Source organism: Zootoca vivipara, chromosome 4 (assembly GCF_965207765.1).
Source record: "Zootoca vivipara chromosome 4, rZooViv2.hap1.1, whole genome shotgun sequence".
Lineage (NCBI taxonomy): Eukaryota > Metazoa > Chordata > Lepidosauria > Squamata > Lacertidae > Zootoca > Zootoca vivipara.
In genome coordinates this window covers 102,435,407-102,460,059 of record NC_142587.1, presented here as the reverse complement: position 1 = coordinate 102,460,059, position 24,653 = coordinate 102,435,407, and the positions used below count along the sequence as shown (strand labels likewise).

The 24,653-nt window shown below is 47.2% G+C and overlaps 1 protein-coding gene and 1 pseudogene across 2 annotated transcripts in view; both read right to left on the bottom strand.

Moving 5' to 3' along the window:
• The window catches only part of LOC148686099 (uncharacterized), a 580,325-nt gene that overhangs the window by 264,942 nt on the left and 290,730 nt on the right, over positions 1 to 24,653 (bottom strand). The window lies entirely within an intron of this gene.
• LOC118078305 (hemoglobin subunit beta-2-like) lies at positions 22,094 to 23,551 on the bottom strand (annotated as a pseudogene). The gene is made up of 3 exons (XR_015949814.1): positions 23,414 to 23,551; positions 23,135 to 23,295; positions 22,094 to 22,346 (listed from the first exon to the last, which is right to left on the bottom strand). The product of XR_015949814.1 is annotated as a hemoglobin subunit beta-2-like (transcript).

Here is a 24,653-nt window from a genome sequence, read left to right as displayed (position 1 = left end):
AGGAGCGTCTCCACCTCCCATCGTTCAGCCGAAACACTGAGGTCCTTCCTCCTCCGAGGGTCTTCTGGTGGTTCAGCTACAGGGTACCAGGCAGAGGGCCTTCTTGGCAGTGGCTCCCTCCCTGTGGAATGACCTCCCATCAGATGTCAACTTGGGTGGCCTGAAAGACGGACTAGACAGATTCATGGAAGAGAAGCTCTCAATGGCTCCTAGCCAGGCTGGCTCTGCTCTCCCTCCGCGCTCAGAGGCAGCGATGCTTCTGAATCCCACTTGCAGGAAACTCCAATCCTGCTTGCCCATTGGGGTACCCGGTTGGCCATTGTGAGAAGAGGATCCTGGACTCAATGGGTCCCCTTTGGCTGAGCCAGAAAGCTCTGACTTTTGTCATTCCCAATCTTAAGGAACCTTGGGAAACGGAGTTCTGTGAAGGAGCACTAGGAATTTGTGTGTGTGTCGCTGTAATTGTAATGGCATTCAATTTCGTTGTACTACATACAATGACAATAAAGTATCTATTCTATTCTATTCTATTCTATTCTATTCTATTCTATTCTAATTTCCAACAGAACTTTCAGCAGACATTATAGATCTTCAAGTCCCAAGAATTCTGCAGTAGTTTGTTCAACTATTCTCAAGCCAATGTCACTTGGTTGTCTATATTTGCCCAGACTCATTCAGGTGGCATTTCAAGGGGTGCAGAATTATCTGATAAATGCCTGCCTAGGACCTTAACTTTTCTGGCTGTACCACTTTGGGTCACTTTAGAAGTCTTCAAATCGACAGTAAGAGCTGTTTGGCAGTGGAACTTGCTACCAAGGGGTGTGGTGGAGTCTCCTTCTTTGGAGGTCTTTAAGCAGAGGCTTGACAGGCATGTGTCAAGAATGCTTTGATGGTGTTTCCTGCTTGTCAGGGGGTCGGACTGGATGGCCCTTGTGGTCTCTTCCAACTCTATGATCCTATGATTCTATGATTCTATGACCTTTGCTCCTGTCCCCTTTTGTACACCTGTACAGTTGAGCCTCCTGTTTTGCTTCAAAGCCCATATTTCGAACGAAGCTCTTGCTCGGGGAACCTGAGGTCTTCTGGATGTGGTCTGACTCTGCTTCCCATCCCCACTGACCATTGGCTGGCCGTGGGCTCCCAATCCCTGCCCTTGTTTAACCTCCCTGTCTCCCTATCCCTGCCACTTCCAACTCTCCCTCTGCTGTTCTCTGCCCATGCTGTCAAACCTGAATGTAAGCTCCCTGGGGCAGAGTCCTCTCCTATATTCCAAGGGCCCTTGATTGTTAAACGACAAAATAATAATTATAATAAAAATCTGAAAGTACACTTAATCATCTTTAATTGACTCAGTTATCCTCAAGAGACAAGCGATTGAAACTCTGTTGGCAATGCTTTCTTAGGCCCTGCTTCCTCCCAGACAACATTCGAACCTTCCTCTCCAACCTGACCTTGAACATGGCTGGCTGTCTGACCTCCGTCCCCCATAACCGGCAACTCAATCTCTCTGATGTGGACTGCAGAGGAGAACATGAAACATGAAAGGGTTTTTTTGTATAAATATACTCCCCCCCCTCCCGCTAACACTTCCAATCTCCCAGCGTCACCCACCCTTCACATTTCGCCAAATTTAATCCTCAATTTTACATACAATAATAAATAAATAAAATATAATTAATAATATAATATGATTAATAAATATGCACAACCCATTTCTCTTCTTTTCTGTCTGAAAGTCTCAGAAGCCGTCAAGATGCTCTACAGGGGTGCTCAAACTTTTTTCAAAGAGGGCCAGATTTGAGGAAGTGAACATGCGTGAGGGCCAACCACAGTTGTTGAGCTTTTTGAAGGATAGAAGTTGATAAGCTTCCTTGGGGATTTCATCCCAGAAAATAAACTGCTGCACTGGCCAGATTAAACCAACCCTTTCACTGTTCTTATTTCCAACTTCAGGCTGATGTAATCTCAACAAAATCCTTGTCTCCTCTCCATCCTTTCCCCTAAACTCACAAATCTTCCTGCTTAAGAGACAGTGGATCCAGTTGTCCCCCATCTTTTCTTCTTTATGTTGAATGGTTTAAGTTTTAAGGTTCATTTTTGTTTCACAAGATGTGTATCTCTTTAAAAGCCAGAAGTAAAGGTCAGGACCTAGTTTTGCAGCTGTGGGGCAGTATAGAAGGTGATGTTAAGTTTGTGTTATTTAAGCTGTGTCACCAATTGGATAGAGTATATAAGGAGCATTGTGTACCTTTCTCAGTACCCTGGTGGGTGGCTGGGTCATGTTTTGTTATTTTCTATAATTAAAACCAAGCTGAAGATTTATTTTGCATTCTCTTAATTATGCACAGAACATGTTTTCTCCTCAGCATGCTTTCTGCAGGGCAGTTAATCACTTTAAATTTCATAACACTTTGCTACTTTTATTTCTCAGTAGGAAGTCCCAAGGGGTCGGCAAAATCCCTCAAAAGTCCCTCAAGGTTGTCACTCTCCATCTTCTTTCAGGCAAAGTCCATCCTTCGCAAAGAGGCAAATTTTAAGTCCACTCTTCCCGAAAAGTTTGCATTCCATTGCTTTAGGGTAGGGTAGATAACCCAGATCCCCCAAAATGTATGACTTAAAATATTCCCTCCCCTCCCTCCACCGTTCAAGCAAAGCAGAAACCAGTGTCCTTCATTCTTTCCAAACAGATGCTTTTCTCCTGCAGCATAAATCAGGATCTTTTCGAAGGGGGCGTGTGCCTCTCCGCTTGCCAATTCTGTCCCAATTCAATGCTGTCCCGTCCCCCGTCTCCCCACAGGAGTTTGCCGGGGCTGTTCTTGGATGGAGCAATGGAGCCCAGCGCCCTCGCCTTATTTTTGTCTGAAGACATTATTGAACTTCAAGCCATGAGAATTCTGCAATAGTTTGTTCAACTATTCTCAAGCCAATGACACTTGGTTGTCTATATTTGCCCAGACTGATTCAGGTGGCATTTCAAGGGGCGCAGAATGACTGTATCTGACCACAGTTCAAGAAGGATACTGCCAAGCTGGAATATGTCCAGAAGAGGGCAACCAAAATGGTCAAACGCCTATAAACGATGCCTTATGAAGAACGGCTTAGGGAGCTGGGTATGTTTCGCCTGGAGAAGAGAAGGTTAAGGGGTGATATGATAGCCATGTTCAAATATAGAAAAGGATGTCATATGGAGGAGGGAGAAAGATTGTTTTCTGCTGCTCCAGAGAAGCGGACATGGAGCAATGGATTCAAGCTACAAGAAAGAAGATTCCACTTAAACTTTAGGAAGAACTTCCTGACAGTAAGAGCTGTTCGACAGTGTAATTTGCTGCCAAGGAGTGTGGTGGAGTCTCCTTCTTTGGAGGTCTTTAAGCAGAGGCTTGACAGGCATATGTCAAGAATGCGTTGATGGTGTTTCCTGCTTGGCAGGGGGTTGGACTGGATGGCCCTTGGGGTCTCTTCCAACTCTAGGATTCTATGATTTTATGATTCTATGATAAACGCCTACCTGTGACCTCAGCTTTTATGGCTGTACAACTTTGGGTCACTTTAGAAGACTTAATATCCTTCTTCACTCCTGCCCCCTTTTGTACACCCGCTGCGCCACTCTGGTTTTGCCAGAAGGGGCTCAGTCATGCTGGCCACATGACCCAGAAAAACTGTCTGCAGACTAACGCTGGCTCCCTGGGCCAGTAAAGCAAGATGAGTGCTGCAACCACAGAGTCGTTCGCGACTGGACTTAACTGTTAGGGGTCTTTTAACATTTATATGTATATAGTTGAGCCTCCTGCTCTGCTTCAAAGCCCATATTTCAAATGAAGGTCTTTCTCGGGGATGGGGAACCTGAGGTCTTCTGGATGTGGTCTGACTCTGCTTCCCATCCCCACTGACCGTTGGCTGGCCGTGGGCTCCCAATCCCTGCCCTTGTTTAACCTCCCTGTCTCCCTATCCCTGCCACTTCCAACTCTCCCTCTGCTGTTCTCTCCCCATCCTGTCAAACCTGAATGTAAGCTCCCTGGGGCAGAGTCCTCTCCTACATTCCAAGGGCCCTTGATTGATAAACAGCAAAATAACAATAATAATCTGAAAGTACACTTAATCATCTTTAATTGACTCAGTTATCCTCAAGAGACAAGCGATTGCCACTCTATTTACAATGCTTCCTTAGGCCCTGCTTCCTCCCAGACAACATTTGCACCTTCCTCTCCAACCTGGCCTTGAACATGGCTGGCTGTCTGACCTCCGTCCCCCATAACCGGCAACTCAATCTCTCTGATGTGGACTGCAGAGGGTGAACATGAAACATGAAAGGGTTTTTTTGTATAAATATACTCCCCCCCCTCCCGCTAACACTGCCAATCTCCCAGCGTCACCCACCCTTCACATTTTGCCAAATTTAATCCTCAATTTTACATACAATAATAAATATAATATAATTATTAATATAATATGATTAATAAATATGCACAATCCATTTCTCTTCTTTTCTGTCTGAAAGTCTCAGAAGCCGTCAAGATGCTCTACAGGGGTGCCCAAACTTTTTTCAAAGAGGGCCAGATTTGATGAAGTGAACATGTGTGAGGGCCAACCACAGTTGTTGAGCTTTTTTAAGGATAGAAGCTGATAAGCTTCCTTGGGGATTTCATCCCAGAAAATAAACTCCTGCAGGGGCCAGATTAAACCGTCCCTTTCACTGTTCTAATTTCCAACTTCAGGCTGATGTCATCTCAACAAAATCCTTGTCTCCTCTCCATCCTTCCCCCTAAACTCATGAATCTTCCTGCTTAAGAGACAGTGGATCCAGTTGTCCCCCATCTTTTCTTCTTTATGTTGAATGGTTTAAGTTTTAAGGTTCATTATTGTTTCACAAGATGGGTATCTCTTTAAAAGCCAGAAGTAAAGGTCAGGACCTAGTTTTGCAGCTGTGGGGCAGTATAGAAGGTGATGTTAAGTTTGTGTTATTTAAGCTGTGTCACCAATTGGATAGAGTATATAAGGAGCATTGTGTACCTTTCTCAGTACCCTGGTGGGTGGGTGGGTCATGTTTTGTTATTTTCTATAATTAAAACCAAGCTGGAGATTTATTTTGCATTCTCTTAATTATGCACAGAACATGATTTCTCCTAAGCATGCTTTCTGCAGGGCAGTTAATCACTTTAAATTTCATAACACTTTGCTACTTTTTTTTCTCAGTAGGAAGTCCCAAGGGGTCGTCAAAATCCCTCAAAAGTCCCTCAAGGTTTTCACTCTCCATCTTCTTTCAGGCAAAGTCCTTACTTATAAAATTAATCCATCGCAAAGAGGCAAATTTAAAGTCCACTCTTCCCAAAAACATTGCATTCCATTTTTTTAGGGTAGGGTAGATAACCCAGATCCCGAAAAATGTATGACTTAAAATATTCCCTCCCCTCCTTCCACCATTGAAGCAAAGCAAAAACCAGTGTCTTTCATTCTTTCCAAACAGATGCTTTTCTCCTGCAGCATTAATCAGGATCTTTTCGAAGGGGGCCTGTGCCTCTCCGCTTGCCAATTCTGTCCCAATTCAATGCTGTCCCGTCCCCCCGCAGGAGTTTGCCGGGGCTGTTCTTGGATGGAGCCATGGAGCCCAGCGCCCTCACCTTATTTTCGTCTGAAGAAATTATTGAACTTCAAGTCCTGAGAATTCTGCCACAGTTTGTTCAACTATTCTCAAGCCAATAACACTTGGTCCTGAATCCAGGCCTTTGACAAGGTGCCCAATGATATTCTTGTAAAGAAGCTGGTAAAATGCAGGCTAGACAATGCTACCATTCAGTGGATTTGTAACTGGCTGACTGACCGAACCCAAAAGGTGCTCATCAATGGCTCCTCCTCATCCTGGAGAGTAGTGACTAGTGGGGTGCCACAGGGTTCTGTCTTGGGCCCAGTCTTATTCAACATCTTTATCAATGACTTGGATGATGGGCTTGAGGGCATCCTGAGCAAGTTTGCAGATGACACCAAATTGGGAGGGGTGGCTAATACCCCAGAGGACTGGATCACACTTCAAAATGACCTTAACAGATTAGACAACTGGGCCAAAGCAAACAAGATGAATTTTAACAAGGAGAAATGTAAGGTACTACACTTGGGCAAAAAAAATGAAAGGCACAAATACAGGATGGGAGACACCTGACTTGAGAGCAGTACATGTGAAAAGGATCTAGGAGTCTTGGTAGACCACAAACTTGACATGAGTCAGCAGTGTGATGCAGCAGCTAAAAAAGCCAATGCAATTCTGGGCTGCATCAATAGGAGTATAGCATCTAGATCAAGGGAAGTAATAGTACCACTGTATTCTGCTCTGCTCAGACCTCACCTGGAGTACTGTGTCCAGTTCTGGGCACCACAGTTCAAGAAGGATACTGATAAGCTGGAACGTGTCCAGAAGAGGGCAACCAAAATGGTCAAAGGCCTGGAAACGATGCCTTATGAGGAACGGCTTAGGGAGCTGGGTATGTTTAGCCTGGAGAAGAAAAGGTTAAGGGGTGATATGATAGCCATGTTCAAATATATAAAAGGATGTCATATAGAGGAGGGAGAAAGGTTGTTTTCTGCTGCTCCAGAGAAGCGGACACGGAGCAATGGATTCAAACTACAAGAAAGAAGATTCCACTTAAACTTTAGGAAGAACTTCCTGACAGTAAGAGCTGTTCGACAGTGTAATTTGCTGCCAAGGAGTGTGGTGGAGTCTCCTTCTTTGGAGGTCTTTAAGCAGTGGCTTGACAGGCATATGTCAAGAATGCGTTGATGGTGTTTCCTGCTTGGCAGGGGGTTGGACTGGATGGCCCTTGTGGTCTCTTCCAACTCTAGGATTCTATGATTCTATGATAAACGCCTACCTGTGACCTCAGCTTTTATGGCTGTACAACTTTGGGTAACTTTAGATGTCTTAATATCCTTCTTCGCTCCTGACCCCTTTTGTACACCCGCTGCGCCACTCTGGTTTTGCCAGAAGGGGCTCAGTCATGCTGGCCACATGACCCAGAAAAACTGTCTGCAGACTATTTTTTTTTAAACATTTTATTGATTTTATAGTATACAAAAACAAAAAACAGATATGGAAAAGAAAAAAGAAAATACATAGCATATTTACCACTGACTTCCGTCCACCCTCCCAGAGCCCTCTCCTCCCACCAGAGGGACCCCCGAAAGGTAGGCAGCCGGCAGTGTTTCATTTTATGGTTGAATTTCTCCCCACCCCTCCCTCCCCTCCCCGGGGCCTCCCCCTGCCACCGAGAGGCTCCAAGAGAGGGAACGAAGGGGGGGGCATCCGTCCAACCAATTTCCAAACAAAAAAGAAAAAAGAAGGAAACAAAAGAAAAAAGGAAAAAAGGAGGGGGGGCGTAAAGAAAAAAAAAACCCTAAAAAGAAGAAGCAAAAAGAAAAGGAAAAAAAGAAAAAAGAAATAAAAGAAAAAAGGACCTCCCCAACCTCCCCCCTATCCCGATTTCCATTTTCAATTCTTATTTAGCAGTATTCTTATTCTTATTCCCATTCTATTACCACAAAAGAAAATTAACCTTATATTATAAAAACTATCCCAATTTTTAAATCCTCTTTAGTCAAACTAAATTAATATTTCCGAATCTTTTCATAATCAAATCTACCCATTACTTTTTTTTTGACCTGCCTATTTTTCCCTCCAAAGAGCCTCTTTATTATTCTTACTTTCACAAATTTTTAAATATCGTAATTTTCCCCTCCCCACCCCAGTCACGGCTTTTCCCTTCCAGTCCAGCAAGTTCCAAAGTCGTCAGTCCAGTTATCAGTCCCTTTTGTCTGTCCTAAATAGTTAAGTATTCAATCTTCCTTCAACCCACCCCCTTCCTAACCTGTTTCAAAATCCAAACCCCTCTATCTCCCCCTCCCCAGTCTTCTTGTCTTCTTTGCTGTCCATTTTTCTCATGGGTGTTCTGTCTCTCCTGTGACTCTTGCGCTGTTAACTCCTGCGATCCAACTTTATTCTTTTGGTTATCTTTTTTCCCATCGCTCAGTTCATACGACCGTTCCTCATCCTGTACCCTTTTTTCAGTTAAAACCTTTTCCTGTAGTTCTTGTGTTCTTTCTTTATACAAATCCTCTTGTTGCAAATCTTGCTCCTTTTCATTTGGTAAGTCCCGTTCTCTGAGCTCCTGTAGATCTTGGTTTATTTCCAACAGTTGTTGCTGAGTCTTATATGTCTCTATTCTGAATTCCCATAAGAGTCTTATCACTTTGTCCTTGAACGCAGATGTGTGTTCTTTTGTTGCCATTTTTCCAACTTGCTGAGGATGGAGCGAGGCTTGAAAACCAGGAGATGGTTACAAAAGACATATATTATCCCAAGTCCAAACTGGAAACTGTATATAATCCGTAATATGTAACTTCAACTTAAAAAGTATTTCAGACAATCAGTCAAAAAATTTTTAGATATCAAATCCTTGTTAACATTCATCTTCGCAAGCTGCCGATTTCGGGGTAGAGAGAAGCACTCCCTTTCTTCAGATGCAGGGAATATCAACCTTGAAATAAATCTCACCCCTTTACCCTGCCTCCGGAGGTAATTCTTTAAAAGAATCTCTGAAGGAGTTCAAATAGTATACTGCTTTTCACCGGCACTAGTCTCCTTTTTTATTACACTGCTTCATAAGTCAATCAGTGGGAGAAGGTGGCTTCCGTTTTTCCCCCCTTGCTCCCGTTTATCAAATTGTAATCCAGTATCATAATATTTTCAAGCTTTACTCACGGGTTCCAATTTTCCGAATCAGCAAATTTGGAAGAATCTGCCGCTCACCACCACCGGACTCGAAGCTTCACTTTGCTGAGGTAACGCTGGTCTCCAAAATGGCCCCCGCGACTGCGCCCCTTTCTCTCCGGGGCTCTTATTAGAGCTCACCAGAGGATCGGGGAATCGCAAAAAAATTGGGGCACCGCTGGAGCTTTGTTTCCAGAACTCTCTATCTGGAACTCTTTTGGGGCGCTGCGGCGCTTTCGCAGCCTTCCCCCCCCTCAGCAAAGCCGGGCTGTCTCGGCACTCGAGACAAACCCCGCCGGCCAGATCGGGCGACAAACCGGAAGTCCAGAAAAACTGTCTGCAGACTAACGCTGGCTCCCTGGGCCAGTAAAGCAAGAGGAGTGCTGCAACCACAGAGTCGTTCGCGACTGGACTTAACTGTTAGGGGTCTTTTAACATTTATATGTATATAGTTGAGCCTCCTGTTCTGCTTCAAAGCCCATATTTCGAACGAAGCTCTTGCTCGGGGAACCTGAGGTCTTCTGGATGTGGTCTGACTCTGCTTCCCATCCCCACTGACCGTTGGCTGGCCGTGGGCTCCCAATCCCTGCCCTTGTTTAACCTCCCTGTCTCCCTATCCCTGCCACTTCCAACTCTCCCTCTGCTGTTCTCTCCCCATCCTGTCAAACCTGAATGTAAGCTCCCTGGGGCAGAGTCCTCTCCTACATTCCAAGGGCCCTTGATTGATAAACAGCAAAATAACAATAATAATCTGAAAGTACACTTAATCATCTTTAATTGACTCAGTTATCCTCAAGAGACAAGCGGTTGAAACTATTTTGGCAATGCTTCCTTAGGCCCTGCTTCCTCCCAGACAACATTTGCACCTTCCTCTCCAACCTGGCCTTGAACATGGCTGGCTGTCTGACCTCCGTCTCCCATAACCGGCAACCTAATCTCTCTGATGTGGACTGCAGAGGGTGAACATGAAACATAAAAGGGGTTTTTTGTATAAATATACTCCCCCCCTCCGCTAACACTGCCAATCTCCCAGCGTCACCCACCCTTCACATTTCGCCAAATTTAATCCTCAATTTTACATACAATAATAAATAAATATAATATAATTAATAATATAATATGATTATTAAATATGCACAATCCATTTCTCTTCTTTTCTGCCTGAAAATCTCAGAAGCCGTCAAGATGCTCTACAGGGGTGCCCAAACTTTTTTCAAAGAGGGCCAGATTTGATGAAGTGAACATGCGTGAGGGCCAACCACAGTTGTTGAGCTTTTTGAAGGATAGAAGTTGATAAGCTTTCTTGGGGATTTCATCCCAGAAAATAAATGGCTGCAGGTGCCAGATTAAACCGTCCCTTTCACTGTTCTTATTTCCAACTTCAGGCTGATGTCATCTCAACAAAATCCTTGTCTCCTCTCCATTCTTTCCCCTAAACTCATGAATCTTCCTGCTTAAGAGACTGTGGATCCAGTTGTCCCCCATCTTTTCTTCTTTATGTTGAATGGTTTAAGTTTTAAGGTTCATTATTGTTTCACAAGATGGGTATCTCTTTAAAAGCCAGAAGTAAAGGTCAGGACCTAGTTTTGCAGCTGTGGGGCAGTATAGAAGGTGATGTTAAGTTTGTGTTATTTAAGCTGTGTCACCAATTGGATAAAGTATATAAGGAGCATTGTGTACCTTTCTCAGTACCCTGGTGGGTGGCTGGGTCATGTTTTGTTATTTTCTATAATTAAAACCAAGCTGGAGATTTATTTTGCATTCTCTTAATTATGCACAGAACATGTTTTCTCCTCAGCATGCTTTCTGCAGGGCAGTTAATCACTTTAAATTTCATAACACTTTGCTACTTTTATTTCTCAGTAGGAAGTCCCAAGGGGTTCTCAAAATCCCTCAAACGTCCCTCAAGGTTTTCACTCCCCATCTTTCCCAACATCAGGGTCTTTTCCAGGGAGTCTTCTCTTCTCATGAGGTGGCCAAAGTCTTGGAGCCTCAGCTTCAGGATCTGTCCTTCCAGTGAGCACTCAGGGCTGATTTCCTTCAGAATGGATAGGTTTGATCTTCTTGCAGTCCATGGGACTCTCAAGAGTCTCCTCCAGCACCATAATTCAAAAGAATCAATTCTTCGGCGATCAGCCTTCTTTATTGAGCTTTGTTGAGCTTTGTTGAGCCTAGAACTCATCAATCATGACCAATATAAATGGGATTTTAGGGGAACGAGTAACAGCGCAGTTCTCGGCGTGTCTAGCTAGAAGGCTGTCCTCTTGAATTTGATGTGTTTTTACTCACAGGCAGCTCCCATCCAAGAGGAAGAGATACTTCTAGCAGGGCTTTAAGGCAAGTTCCTGGGGAATTTAAGACTTCCCCATCAGGTTGGACCAAGATCCATTTAGCCCAGTGCTCTGTCACTGATGGTGGTCAGCCAGGGCATGAGGGTGATGGGCTGTGTCCCCACGGAATAGGGAGACAGGGAGGAGGTTAAACAGGATGGAGAAACCCGAATCTTCTAAAGCTCTGTACTCAACGTACAGTGAAAGCACATGATTCCCCCCCAAAGACTGCTGGGAACTGTAGTTTACCCCCTCCAAGAGCCACAAGACTTAAGAAACTGCAGCTGCCCTGATTCAGCTGGAAGCTGAATCTTTTTCTAGAGTGCTGGAGATGGCGCAAGCTAGCTTGGGGGTGGCAGGCTGTGTTGCACACGCAGGCAACTTTGTCCTACGATGCCTCACCACTGTGTCCTCCAGCCCAGCTCCTGAAGCAGCCACCTCACTCCCAATGACAGGGGTGGCCCTGTGCAATCCTGCCCACATGACCTGATCAGTACCAGGGCCCAAGAAAGCATTGCAAACAGAGTTGCAATCGCTAGTCGCTTGAGGATAATTGAGTCAATTAAGCATTATTAAGTGCACTTTAAAATTTATTATTATTTTACCATTTATCAATCAAGGGCCCTTGGAATGTATGAGAGGACTCTGCCCCAGGGAGCTTACATGCAGGTTTGCCAGCATAGGGAGAGAACAGCAGAGTTGGAAGTGGCAGGGATAGGGAGACAGGGAGGTTAAACAAGGGCAGGGATTGGAAGCCCACGGCCAGCCAACGGTCAGTGGGGATGGGAAGCAGAGTCAGACCACATCCAGAAGACCTCAGGTTCCCCATCCCCGAGAAAGAGCTTCATTTGAAATATGGCCTTTGAAGCAGAACAGGTGTACAGAAGGGGGGCAAGAGTGAAGACAGAATTGAAGACTTCTAAAGTGACACAAATTCGTACAACCAGAAAAGTTAAGGTCCTAGGCAGGCATTTATCAGATAGTTCTGCACCCCTTGAAATGCCACCTGAATCAGTCTGGGCAAATATACACAACCAAGTGTCATTGGCTTGAGAATAGTTGGACAAACTACTGCAGAATTCTATAATGTCTGCTGGAAGTTCTGTTGGAAATAATAGAATAGAAAGGAATAGAATAGAATAGAATAGATACTTTATTGTCATTGTATGTAGTACAACGAAATTGAATGCCATCCCATAAAAACTGAATTAAAACACAATTACAGGGACACACACAATAAACACACAAATTCCTAGTGCTCATTCACAGAACTCCATTTCCCAAGGTTCCTTAAGATTGGGAATGACAAAAGTCAGAGCTTTCTGGCTCAGCCAAAGGGGACCCATTGAGTCCAGGATCCTCTTCTCACAATGGCCAACCAGGTACCCCAATGGGCAAGCAGGATTGGAGTTTCCTGCAAGTGGGATTCAGACTCTGGAGGGAGAGCAGAGCCAGCCTGGCTAGGAGCCATTGAGAGCTTCTCCTCCATGAATCTGTCTAGTCCATCTTTCAGGCCACCCAAGTTGACATCTGATGGGAGGTCATTCCACAGGGAGGGAGCCACTGCCAAGAAGGCCCTCTGCCTGGTACCCTGTAACTGAACATCCAGAAGACCCTTGGAGGAGGAAGGACCTCAGTGTCTGGGCTGAGTGATGGGGGTGGAGACGCTCCTTCGGGGCTTCCCCATCTAGGGCTGCCTTCAGATGCCTCCTAAAGCCTGTATCCTTGCTTATCTCCTCGGTTCAATGGTGGCATTCCTCCATACCCTCCAGGATTTCTCTGAGGACTATAGGGATGTCCTGAGGAAAAGCAGGACATTCTTAGATCAAATCAGAAACCAGGACGGCTTCTGTAAATCTGGGAGGAGGAGCTTTGGTCCAGGGTATAAAAGGCCCCAGCCCTGGAAGGAGCTCCAGCTCAGCTCAGAAGGTTCTCTCCAGCAGCCAAGAGAAGATCCCAGCCCAGAGTCAACCATCATGGCAAACTTGCCGGCCGGAGAGATGCAGCTCACAACCACTATTTGGATGACAGTGGACGTGGCCGCCATGGGTGCAGAGGCCCTTGCCACGTAAGGCCAGGGGTGGGCACCTCTCTAGGTAGTCTGGGCAGGCGCTCCTCTTTCCACCTGGATAATAACCATCCCTGCCTCTCCCTTTCTCCTCCCTCCCTCCCTTCTCTCCAGCATGTTGATCGTCTTCCCCTGGACCCGGAGGTTATTCAATAACTTTGGGGACATCTCCAGCCCTTCCGCCATGATTGGACTTCAACAAGGTCAAGGAGGCTTTTTCCGAGCTGCGTGAACTGCACTGCAACAAGCTCCACGTGGACCCCGTCAACTTCAGAGTGAGGCTGCTCCCCCCCCAAAGGGCTGCCGGGGGGGGCTGGTGGGTGCCGTGTGTGTGTTTGTTTGTGTGTGTGTGTGTCACTCTGAGCAGCTTTGTTGTTGTTGTTTAGTCGTTTAGTCGTGTCCGACTCTTCGTGACCCCATGGACCATAGCACGCCAGGCACTCCTGTCTTGCACTGCCTCCCGCAGTTTGGTCAAACTCATGTTCGTAGCTTCGAGAACACTGTCCAACCATCTTGTCCTCTGTCGTCCCCTTCTCCTAGTGCCCTCAATCTTTCCCAACATCAGGGTCTTTTCCAAGGATTCTTCTCTTCTCATGAGGTGGCCAAAGTATTGGAGCCTCAGCTTCACGATCTGTCCTTCCAGGGAGCACTCAGGGCTGATTTCCTTAAGAATGGATAGGTTTGATCACCATAATTCAAAAGCATCAATTCTTCGATGATCAGCCTTCTTTATGGTCCAGCTCTCACTTCCATACATCACTACTGGGAAAACCATAGCTTTAACTATACGGACCTTTGTCGGCAAAGTGATGTCTCTGCTTTTTAAGATGCTGTCTAGGTTTGTCATTGCTTTTCTCCCAAGAAGCAGGCGTCTTTTAATTTCGTGACTGCTGTCACCATCTGCAGTGATCAAGGAGCCCAAGAAAGTAAAATCTCTCACTGCCTCCATTTCTTCCCCTTCTATTTGCCAGGAGGTGATGGGACCAGTGGCCATGATCTTGGTTTTTTTGATGTTGAGCTTCAGACCATATTTTGCGCTCTCCTCTTTCACCCTCATTAAAAGGTTCTTTAATTCCTCCTCGCTTTCTGCCATCAAGGTTGTGTCATCTGCATATCTGAGGTTGTTGATATTTCTTCCGGCAATCTTAATTCCGGCTTGGGATTCATCTAGTCCAGCCTTTCGCATGATGAATTCTGCATATAAGTTAAATAAGCAGGGAGACAATATACAACCTTGTCGTACTCCTTTCCCAATTTTGAACCAATCAGTTGTTCCATATCCAGTTCTAACTGTAGCTTCTTGTCCCACATAGAGATTTCTCAGGAGACAGATGAGGTGATCAGGCACTCCCATTTCTTTAAGAACTTGCCATAGTTTGCTGTGGTCGACACAGTCGAAGGCTTTTGCATAGTCAATGAAGCAGAAGTAGACGTTTTTCTGGAACTCTCTAGCTTTCTCCATAATCCAGCGCATGTTTGCTATTTGGTCTCTGGTTCCTCTGCCCTTTCGAAATCCAGCTTGCACTTCTGGGAGTTCTCGGTCCACATACTGCCTAAGCCTGCCTTGTAGAATTTTAAGCATAACCTTGCTAGCGTGTGAAATGAGCGCAATTGTGCGGTAGTTGGAGCATTCTTTGGCACTGCCCTTCTTTGGAATTGGGATGTAGACTGATCTTCTCCAATCCTCTGGCCATTGCTGAGTTTTCCAAACTTGCTGGCATATTGGGTGTAGCACCTTAACAGCATCATCTTTTAAAATTTTAAATAGTTCAGCTGGAATATCATCACTTCCACTGGCCTTGTTATTAGCAGTGCTTTCTAAGGCCCATTTGACTTCACTCTCCAAGATGTCTGGCTCAAGGTCAGCAACCACACTACCTGGGGTGTATGAGACCTCCATATCTTTCTGGTATAATTCCTCTGTGTATTCTTGCCACCTCTTCTTGATGTCTTCTGCTTCTGTTAGGTCCTTACCACTTTTGTCCTTGATTATGGTAATCTTTGTACGAAATGTTCCTTTCATATCTCCAATTTTCTTGAACAGATCTCTGGTTTTCCCCATTCTATTGTTTTCCTCTATTTCTTTGCATTGCTCATTTAAGAAGACCCTCTTGTCTCTCCTTGCTGTTTTTTGGAAATCTGCATTCAGTTTCCTGTATCTTTCCCTATCTCCCTTGCATTTTGCTTGCCTCCTCTCCTCCGCTATTTGTAAGGCCTCGTTGGATAGCCATTTTGCTTTCTTGCATTTCCTTTTCCTTGGGATGGTTTTCGTTGCTGCCTCCTGTATAATGTTACGAGCCTCCATCCATAGTTCTTCAGGCACTCTGTCCACCAAATCTAGATCCTTAAACCTGTTCCTCACTTCCACTGTGTATTCATAAGGGATTTGATTCAGATTGTATCTTACTGGCCCAGTGGTTTTTCCTACTTTCTTCAGTTTAAGCTGGAATTTTGCTATAAGAAGCTGATGATCTGAGTTACAGTCAGCTCCAGGTCTTGTTTTTGCTGACTGTATAGAGCTTCTCCATCTTTGGCTGCAGAGAATATAATCAATCTGATTTCGATGCTGCCCATTTGGTGATATCCATGTGTAGAGTCGTCTCTTGTGTTGTTGGAAGAGAGTGTTTGTGATGACCAGCTTGTTCTCTTGACAGAACTCTATTAGCCTTTGCCCTGCTTCATTTTGAACTCCAAGGCCAAACTTGCCAGTTGTTCCTTTTATCTCTTGATTCCCTACTTTAGCATTCCAATCCCCTGTAATGAGAAGAACATCCTTCGTTGGTGTCATTTCTAGAAGTTGTTGTAGGTCTTCATAGAATTGGTCAATTTCACTTTCTTCAGCACCGGTAGTTGGTGCATATACTTGGATTACTGTGATGTTAAAAGGTCTGCCTTGGATTCGTATCGAGATCATTCTGTCATTTTTGAGATTGCATCCCATTACAGCTTTTGCCACTCTTTTGTTGACTATGAGGGCCACTCCATTTCTGCTACAGGATTCTTGCCCACAGTAGTAGATATGATAGTCACCCGAACTGAATTCGCCCATTCCCTTCCATTTTAGTTCACTGATGCCCAGGATGTCGATATTTATTCTTGTCATCTCATTTTTGACCACATCCAGCTTACCTCCACTCATGGTTCTTACATTCCAGGTTCCTATGCAATATTTTTCTTTACAGCATCGGACTTTCCTTTCGCTTCCAGGCATATCCGCAACTGAGCGTCCTTTCGGCTTTGGCCCAGCCGCTTCATCAGCTCTGAATCTACTTGTACTTGTCCTCCGCTCTTCCTCAGTAGCATGTTGGACGCCTTCCGACCTGAGGGGCTCATCTTCCAGCGTCATAACTTTTATATGCCTGTTGTCTTTGTCCATGGAGTTTTCTTGGCAGGGATACTGGAGTGGCTTGCCAGTTCCTTCTCCAGGTGGATCACATTTAGTCAAAACTCTCCACTATGACCTGTCCATCTTGGGTGGCCCTGCATGGCATAGCTCATAGCTTCTCTGAGTTATTCAAGCCCCTTCGCCACGACAAGGCATTGATCCATGAAGGGGTCTGAGCAGCTTACAGCACATAAAAAATGGTAAAACATTAGGCATTAGATTTCAGTTGTTTCTTTCCTTGACATTTGGTGGGAGGGCGTTCCACAGGGTGGGTGCCACAACCGAGAAGGCCCTGTGCCTGTTTACCTGTAACCTCACTTCTCGCAGTGAGGGAACTGCCAGAAGGCCCTGGGAGCTGCACTTCAGTGTCTGGGCAGAATGATGGGGGTGGAGACGCTCCTTCGAGTATACAGGGCTGAGGCCTTTTAGGGCTTTCAAGGTCAACACCAACACTTTGAATTGTGTTCAGCAGTTTGGGCAGCCGCTCCCAGTCACCAGTCTAGCTGCCACATTCTGGATGAGTTGCAGTTTCCAGGTCACCTTCAAAGGTAGCCCCACATAGAGCGCATAGCAGTAGTCCAAGCGGGAGATAACCAGAGCATGCACCACTCTGGCGAGGCAGTCCGTGGGCAGGGAGGGTCTCAGCCTGCGGACCAGATGGAGCTGGTAGACAGCTGCCTTGGACACAGAATTGACCTGCGCCTCCATGGACAGCTGTGAGTCGAATCTGTTGAATCTACTGTGCGATCTGTTGTGGGGAGAGGGCGACCCACACATGGGCCCCCTGGCAGAAGGAGTCACCCCCTCTTTTTGTTTTCTCTTCCAGCTCCTGGGCGAGGTCCTCATCACCCTCCTGGCCGCCCACTTTGGACAGGAATTCACCCCTGCTTACCACCATGCCTTCCACAAGCTGGTCAAGGTGGTGGCTCACGCAATGGCCCGCCGGTACCGCTGAGACCCCCCCAGGGAGAAGCGGCAGCCTCCTGCTGGTCTCGCCACCCACTGGGTGGGGCGGGGGCCACACCTTCCTGCCCCCATGTGATGCTTGAACCTAACCCTAATAAATCCTCCCTCTGCATCTGACCTGGTTTCCTGTGTCTCTTTCTCTCTGGGACCGAGGGAGGGGACAAGCTGGGGGGTGTCAAAATGCCTCCTGTTAGTTGGGGGTGCTGGAAAAGTGGTAGGCTCCTTTGTCGCTCAAGAGGAACCATTGAGCGCCAGTGGGGGGGGGTTCAGGGCTCTGTGGCACTTTGTCCTGCCACCCCCTATAATAATATTGTCCTGGTATTTTCCCCTTATTTCCTCTTAGTCTTCTATAAAAGTATAAAAAGAGTTTACTTACATTGCACATCTGTTCACAATAGGATCCCAGAAAGCAGACTTTCCACCTTAGAAAAGTAATATACCTGGAAACTATCCCATAAGGAATAAGTTCCTTTGTCCTTTCTTGGCTGGAAGCCAAGAGAGCATCTTTGGCTAAGCAGATGTTGCTTGCTTGCAGAACGAAGTCAGAGAGAGAGAGATGGTGGTCAGTCCCATGCTTTTGTTACCTGCACAGGTGAGGCCACGCCCACCTCTGGTCACATGCAGAGGAAGTCTGTCCCGGCTCAGGAGAAACAGGATGTTCCAACTGGCTGGTCCAGACATCCCCTTCTATGTCCACTCTAGGGGTGTTGTACTTGACTGCTCTTGTGTTTAACATCCCACAAAATTGGAGTTTGTGTGAGAGACTCAGAGGTTCTGGATCCCCTGCTCTGGATTTCACCCCTCTGAGTAAGGAGTGGGGCTACCAACATGGGCAACCCAGGGAGACCCCCAAGGGCCACTCCCTCCCGCAATGCCCCTCCCTCCCTGCCTCTTTCCAGTGGGTGTCGGCGACGTAGCTCGCTCTTAATCGGCAGGGAGAGCAGGGCATTCATTTTGTTTCCTTCATTCATTTGCTAAATCTGGTGGTTTACAGGATAAAATTACGATATAAAAACACAAAATACATAATCAAAACAAAAACAACCCAATAAACACCCCTGCCAACATATTTCACACCCATGAGCTCAAAGGAGTTCACCACCTTCACTGAAACATCAAACAAAATGATCCAAAATAAAACGCCATTGGGGCAGCGAACCCAGCAAGTCTCCCTCTGAGGGGTCCCAGGCGGAGATCAATGGGGGGTAAGGGGCATGGCTCCCCATATCTTCTGAGGGTATCGGAAGGGCAATTTAATTTCTCATTGGGGTTTGTGATCCGGCCTGTCTCCCAGACAAAGAAAAGACGAGGACGCTGGGCTCCATGGCTCCATCCCAGAACAGCCCCGGCAAACAGCTTTGAATTGGGACAGAATTGGCAAGCGGAGAGGCACACGCCCCCGTCGAAAAGATCAGGATCTGAGTTATCTACCCTACCCGAAAGAAATGGAATGCAATGTTTTTGGGAAGAGTGGACTTTAAATTTGCCTCTTTGGGATGGATTAATTTTATAAGTAAGGACTTTGCCTGAAAGAAGATGGAGAGTGACAACCTTGAGGGACTTTTGAGGGATTTTGACGACCCCTTGGGACTTCCTACTGAGAAATAAAAGCAGTAAAGAAGGAAAGATGGGTGACAACTGGATGGACTGTCCTTTAAGCAGGAAGATTTATGAGTTTCGGGGGGGGGATGGAGAGGAGACAAGGATTTTGTTGAGATTACATCAGTGCCCTCTCCGTTTGCATGGAGCCCGGACAGCCCTGTGGTTTTCCCCGGAGCTGAGGGCGATGAAACAGTCGTTGAGACGGCTAGAGTGCCGGTGGCGGAAAACTCATTCTGAATCTGACCGAACACGGGCTAGAGCTCAACTTCGAGCCTACCAAGTGGCAATGGCGACGGCAAAGAAGACTTTCTTCACCGTTTCTATAGCGTCTGCGGAAAACAGCAGCAGGAGACTGTTCCAGGTGGTTCGCAATCTATCCGAACCACCTTCGTCATCGGGGCCTGGTACGGACCCCAATATCTCCTGTAATGCTTTTGCAAAGTTTTTTGCAGATAAAGTCGCTCAGATTCGGGAAGAGGTAGACTCCACCGTGGGAGCAGGGCTGGGGCGGGGGAGTGCTAGAGTCCTGTCTAGTCAAGTTGTGTGGGATCAATTCCAATCTGTTACCTCCGAGGATGTGGACAGGCTGCTTGGACGAGTGAAACCAACCACCCGTCTCCTTGATCCTTGCCCATCCTGGCTTATAAAAGCTAGCCGGGAAGGGCTGGGCGATGGGCTCCGCGGGTTGGTGAATGCTTCTCTCTGTGAGGGAGCCTTCCCAGACCCGCTGAAAGAGGCAGTTATTAAACTGCTTCTTAAAAAACCGTCTTTAGATGCAGCCAATATGGCCAACTATCACCCAGTCTCAAATCTTCCATCCTTGGGCAAGGTGATTGAGCGAGTGGTTGCTGAACAACTCCAAGCACGCCTGGAAGAAGCGGACCATTAGGATCCCTTCCAGTCGGGGTTCAGGCCTCATCATGGGACTGAAACTGCCTTGGTTGCACTGGTCGATGATCTCCGGCGGGCTAGGGACAAAGGTGAGAGCTGTTTCCTGGTCCTGCTGGATCTCTCAGCAGCTTTTGACACCATCGACCATAACATCCTTCTGGACCGTCTAAAGCAGGGGTGCCCAAACTTTTTTCAAAGAGGGCCAGATTTGATGAAGTGAACATGTGTGAGGGCCAACCATAGTTGTTGAGCTTTTTTAAGGATAGAAGTTGATAAGTTTTCTTGGGGACTTTATCCCAGAAAATAAACTGCTGCAGGAGCCAGATTAAACCAGCCCTTTCACTGTTCTTATTTCCAACTTCAGGCTGATGTATTCTCAACAAAATCCTTGTCTCCTCTCCATTCTTTCCTCTAAACTCATGAATCTTCCTGCTTAAGAGACTGTGGATCCAGTTGTCCCCCATCTTTTCTTCTTTATGTTGAATGGTTTAAGTTTTAAGGTTCATTATTGTTTCACAAAATGTGTATCTCTTTAAAAGCCAGAAGTAAAGGTCAGGACTTAGTTTTGCAGCTGTGGGGCAGTATAGAAGGTGATGTTAAGTTTGTGTTAATTAAGCTGTGTCACCAATTGGATAGAGTATATAAGGAGCATTGTGTACCTTTCTCAGGCTAAATAATAATAATAATAATAATAATAATAATAATAATAATAATAATAATAATATATTTATACCCTGCCCATCTGGCCGGGTTCCCCCAGCCACTCTGGGCGGCTTCCAACAAAACATTAAAATACAGAAATCCATCAAACATTAAAAGCTTCCCTAAACAGGGCTGCCTTGAGATGCCTTCTAAAGGTCTGGTAATTGTTGTTCTCTTTGACCTCTAGTGGGAGGGCATTCCACAGGGTGGGTGCCACTACCAATAAGGCCCTCTGCCTGGTTCCCTGTAACTTGGCTTCTCGTAGCGAGGGAACCGCCAGAAGGCTCTCGGCGCTGGATCTCAGTGTCTGGGCAGAACGATGGGGGTGGAGACGCTCCTTCAGGTATACTGGACCGAGGCCGTTTAGGGCTTTAAAGTTCAGCACCAACACTTTGAAATGTGCTCGGAAACGTACTGGGAGCCAATGAAGGTCTTTCAGGACCGGTGTTATGTGGTCTCGGCGGCCACTCCCAGTCACCAGTCTAGCTGACGCATTCTGGATTAATTGCAGTTTCCGGGTCACCTTCAAAGGTAGCCCCACGTAGAGCGCATTACAGTAGTCCAAGCGGGAGATAACCAGAGCATGCACTACTCTGGTGAGACAGTCCGCGGGCAGGTAGGGTCTCAGCCTGCGTACCAGATGGAGCTGATAAACAGCTGCCCTGGACACAGAATTGACCTGCGCCTCCATGGACAGCTGTGAGTCCAAAATGACTCCCAGGCTGCGCACCTGGTCCTTCAGGGGCACAGTTACCCCATTCAGGACCAGGGAGTCCTCCACACCTGCCCGCCTCCTATCCCCCAAGAACAGTACTTCTGTCTTGTCAGGATTCAACCTCAATCTGTTAGCCGCCATCCAACCTCCAACCGCCTCCAAGCACTCACACAGGACTTTCACCGCCTTCACTGGTTCTGATTTGAAAGAGAGGTAGAGCTGGGTATCATCCGCATACTGATGAACACCCAGCCCAAACCCCCTGATGATCTCTCCCAGGAGCTGCATGTAGATGTTAAAAAGCATGGGGGAGAGGACAGAACCCTGAGGCACCCCACAATTGAGAGCCCAGGGGTCTGAGCACTCATCCCCCACCACCACTTTCTGAACACGGCCCAGGAGGAAGGAGCGGAACCACTATATAACAGTGCCCCCAGCTCCCAAACCCTCTAGGAGCATCTGGGGAGGGGGGCATCTTGTCAGGAACTTTGAAGGATGAAGGATTTGGGGACACAACGGGGGGGTCCCTGACTCTGAGAAGCACTGCAGCTCAATGGTTCCTCTTGAGCAACAGAGAGATCCCCCACTTTCCCAGCCACCCCACACTAACCAGAGGCATCTCCCCCCCCCGGCCCTTCCCCTCCCTCCCTCCACCCCAGAGAAAGAGACACAGGAAACCAGGTCAGATGCAGAAGGAGGATTTATTAGAGGGTCAAGCGTCACATGGGGGCAGGAAGGGGTGGCCCCCACCCCACCCGGTGGGTGGCGAGACCAGCAGGAGGCTGCCGCTTCTCCCTGGGGGGGTCTCAGTGGTACCGGCGGGCCATTGCGTGAGCCACCAACCTGACCAGCTTGTGGAAGGCATGGTGGTAAGCAGGGGTGAATTCCTTCCCAAAGTGGGCGGCCAGGATGGTGATGAGGACCTCGCCCAGGATCTGGAAGAGAAAGCAAAAAGAGGGGGTGACTCCTTCTGCCAGGGGGCCCATGTGTGGGTCGCCCTCTCCCCACAACACATCACACAGTAGATTCAACAGATTAGACTCACAGCTGTCCATGGAGGCGCAGGTCAGTTCTGTGTCCAGGGCAGCTGTCTACCAGCTCCATCTGGTTTGCAGGCTGAGACCCTCCCTGCCCACGGACTGCCTCACCAGAGTGGTGCACGCTCTGGTTATCTCCCGCTTGGACTACTGCAATGTGCTCTATGTGGGGCTACCTTTGAAGGTGACCTAGAAACTGCAACTAAGCCAGAATGTAGCTAGGCTGGTGACTGGGCATGGCCGCTAAGACTGCCAAGCACAATTCAAAATTTCGGTGTTGACCTTGAAAGCCGTAAAAGGCCTCAGCCCTGGATACCTGAAGGGGCATCTCCACCCCTATCGTTTAGCCCGGACACTGAGGTCCCATTCCCAGGGCTTCTGGCAGCTTCCTCACTGCGAGATGTGAGGTTACAGGAAAGCAGGCAGAGGGCCTTCTCGGTTGTGGCGCCCACCCTGTGGAACTCCCTCCCACCAGATGTCAAGGAAAGAAACAACTGAAATCTAATGCCTAATGTTTTACCATTTTTTATGTGCTGTAAGCTGCCCAGAGTGACACACACAGAGACACAGACACAGACACAGACACAGACACAGACACAGACACAGACACAGACACACACACACACACACACACGGAAGCCACCAGCCCCCCCCCCCGGCAGCCCTTTGGGGGGGAGCAGCCTCACCCTGAAGTTGACGGGGTCCATGTGGAGCTTGTTGCAGTGCAGTTCACGCAGCTCGGAAAAAGCCTCCTTGACCTTGTTGAAGTCCAATCATGGCGGAAGGGCTGGAGAGGTTCCCATAGTAAGCGAATAATCTCTGGGTCCAGGGGTAGACCACCAACAGGCTGGAGAGAAGGAAGGAAGGAAGGAAGAAGAAAGGGAGAGCCAGAAGTGGTTATTATCCAGGTGGAAAGAGGAGCGCCTGCCCAGTCTGCCTAGAGAGGTGCCCACCCCTGGACTTACCCAGCAAGGGCTTCCCTACCGATGGTGGCCACGTCCTCCATTGCCCAGATAGTGGCTATGAGCTGCACCTCTCCGGCTGTCAAGTTTGCCATGATGGTTGACTCTGGGCTGGGAGCTTCTCTGGGCTGCTGGAGAGAACCTTCTGGGCTGAGCTGGAGCTCCTTCCAGGACTGGAGCCTTTTATACCCTGGACCAAAACTCCTCCTCCCAGATTTACAGAAGCCGTCCTGGTTTCTGATTTCATCAAAGAATGTTGCAATTTTCCTTAGGACATCCCTATTGTCCTCAGAGGAATCCTGGAGGGTATGGAGGAATGCCACCAAGGAGACAAGGAGACAAGGAAATATACAACCTCTAGAAGACCTATGAAGGCAGCCTTGAATAGGGAAGCCCCAAGGGAGCATCTCCACCCCCCATAGTTCAGCCGAAACACTGAGGTCCTTCCTCCTCCGAGGGTCTTCTGGTGGTTCAGCTACAGGGTACCAGGCAGAGGGCCTTCTTGGCAGTGGCTCCCTCCCTGTGGAATGACCTCCCATCAGATGTCAACTTGGGTGGCCTGAAAGACGGACAAGACAGATTCATGGAGGAGAAGCTCTCAATGGCTCCTAGCCAGGCTGGCTCTGCTCTCCCTCCGCGCTCAGAGGCAGCGATGCTTCTGAATCCCACTTGCAGGAAACTCCAATCCTGCTTGCCCATTGGGGTACCCGGTTGGCCATTGTGAGAAGAGGATCCTGGACTCAATGGGTCCCCTTTGGCTGAGCCAGAAAGCTCTGACTTTTGTCATTCCCAATCTTAAGGAACCTTGGGAAATGGAGTTCTGTGAAGGAGCACTAGGAATTTGTGTGTGTGTGTCGCTGTAATTGTGATGGCATTCAATTTCATTGTACTACATACAATGACAATAAAGTATCTATTCTATTCTAATTTCCAACAGAACTTTCAGCAGACATTATAGATCTTCAAGTCCCAAGAATTCTGCGGTAGTTTGTTCAACTATTCTCAAGCCAATGACACTTGGTTGTCTATATTTGCCCAGACTGATTCAGGTGGCATTTCAAGGGGTGCAGAATTTTCTGATAAATGCCTGCCTAGGACCTTAACTTTTCTGGCTGTACCACGTTAGGTCACTTTAGAAGTCTTCAAATGGATCTTTGCTCCTGTCCCCTTTTGTACACTTGTACAGTTGAGCCTCCTGTTTTGCTTCAAAGCCCATATTTCGAATGAAGCTCTTGCTCAGGGA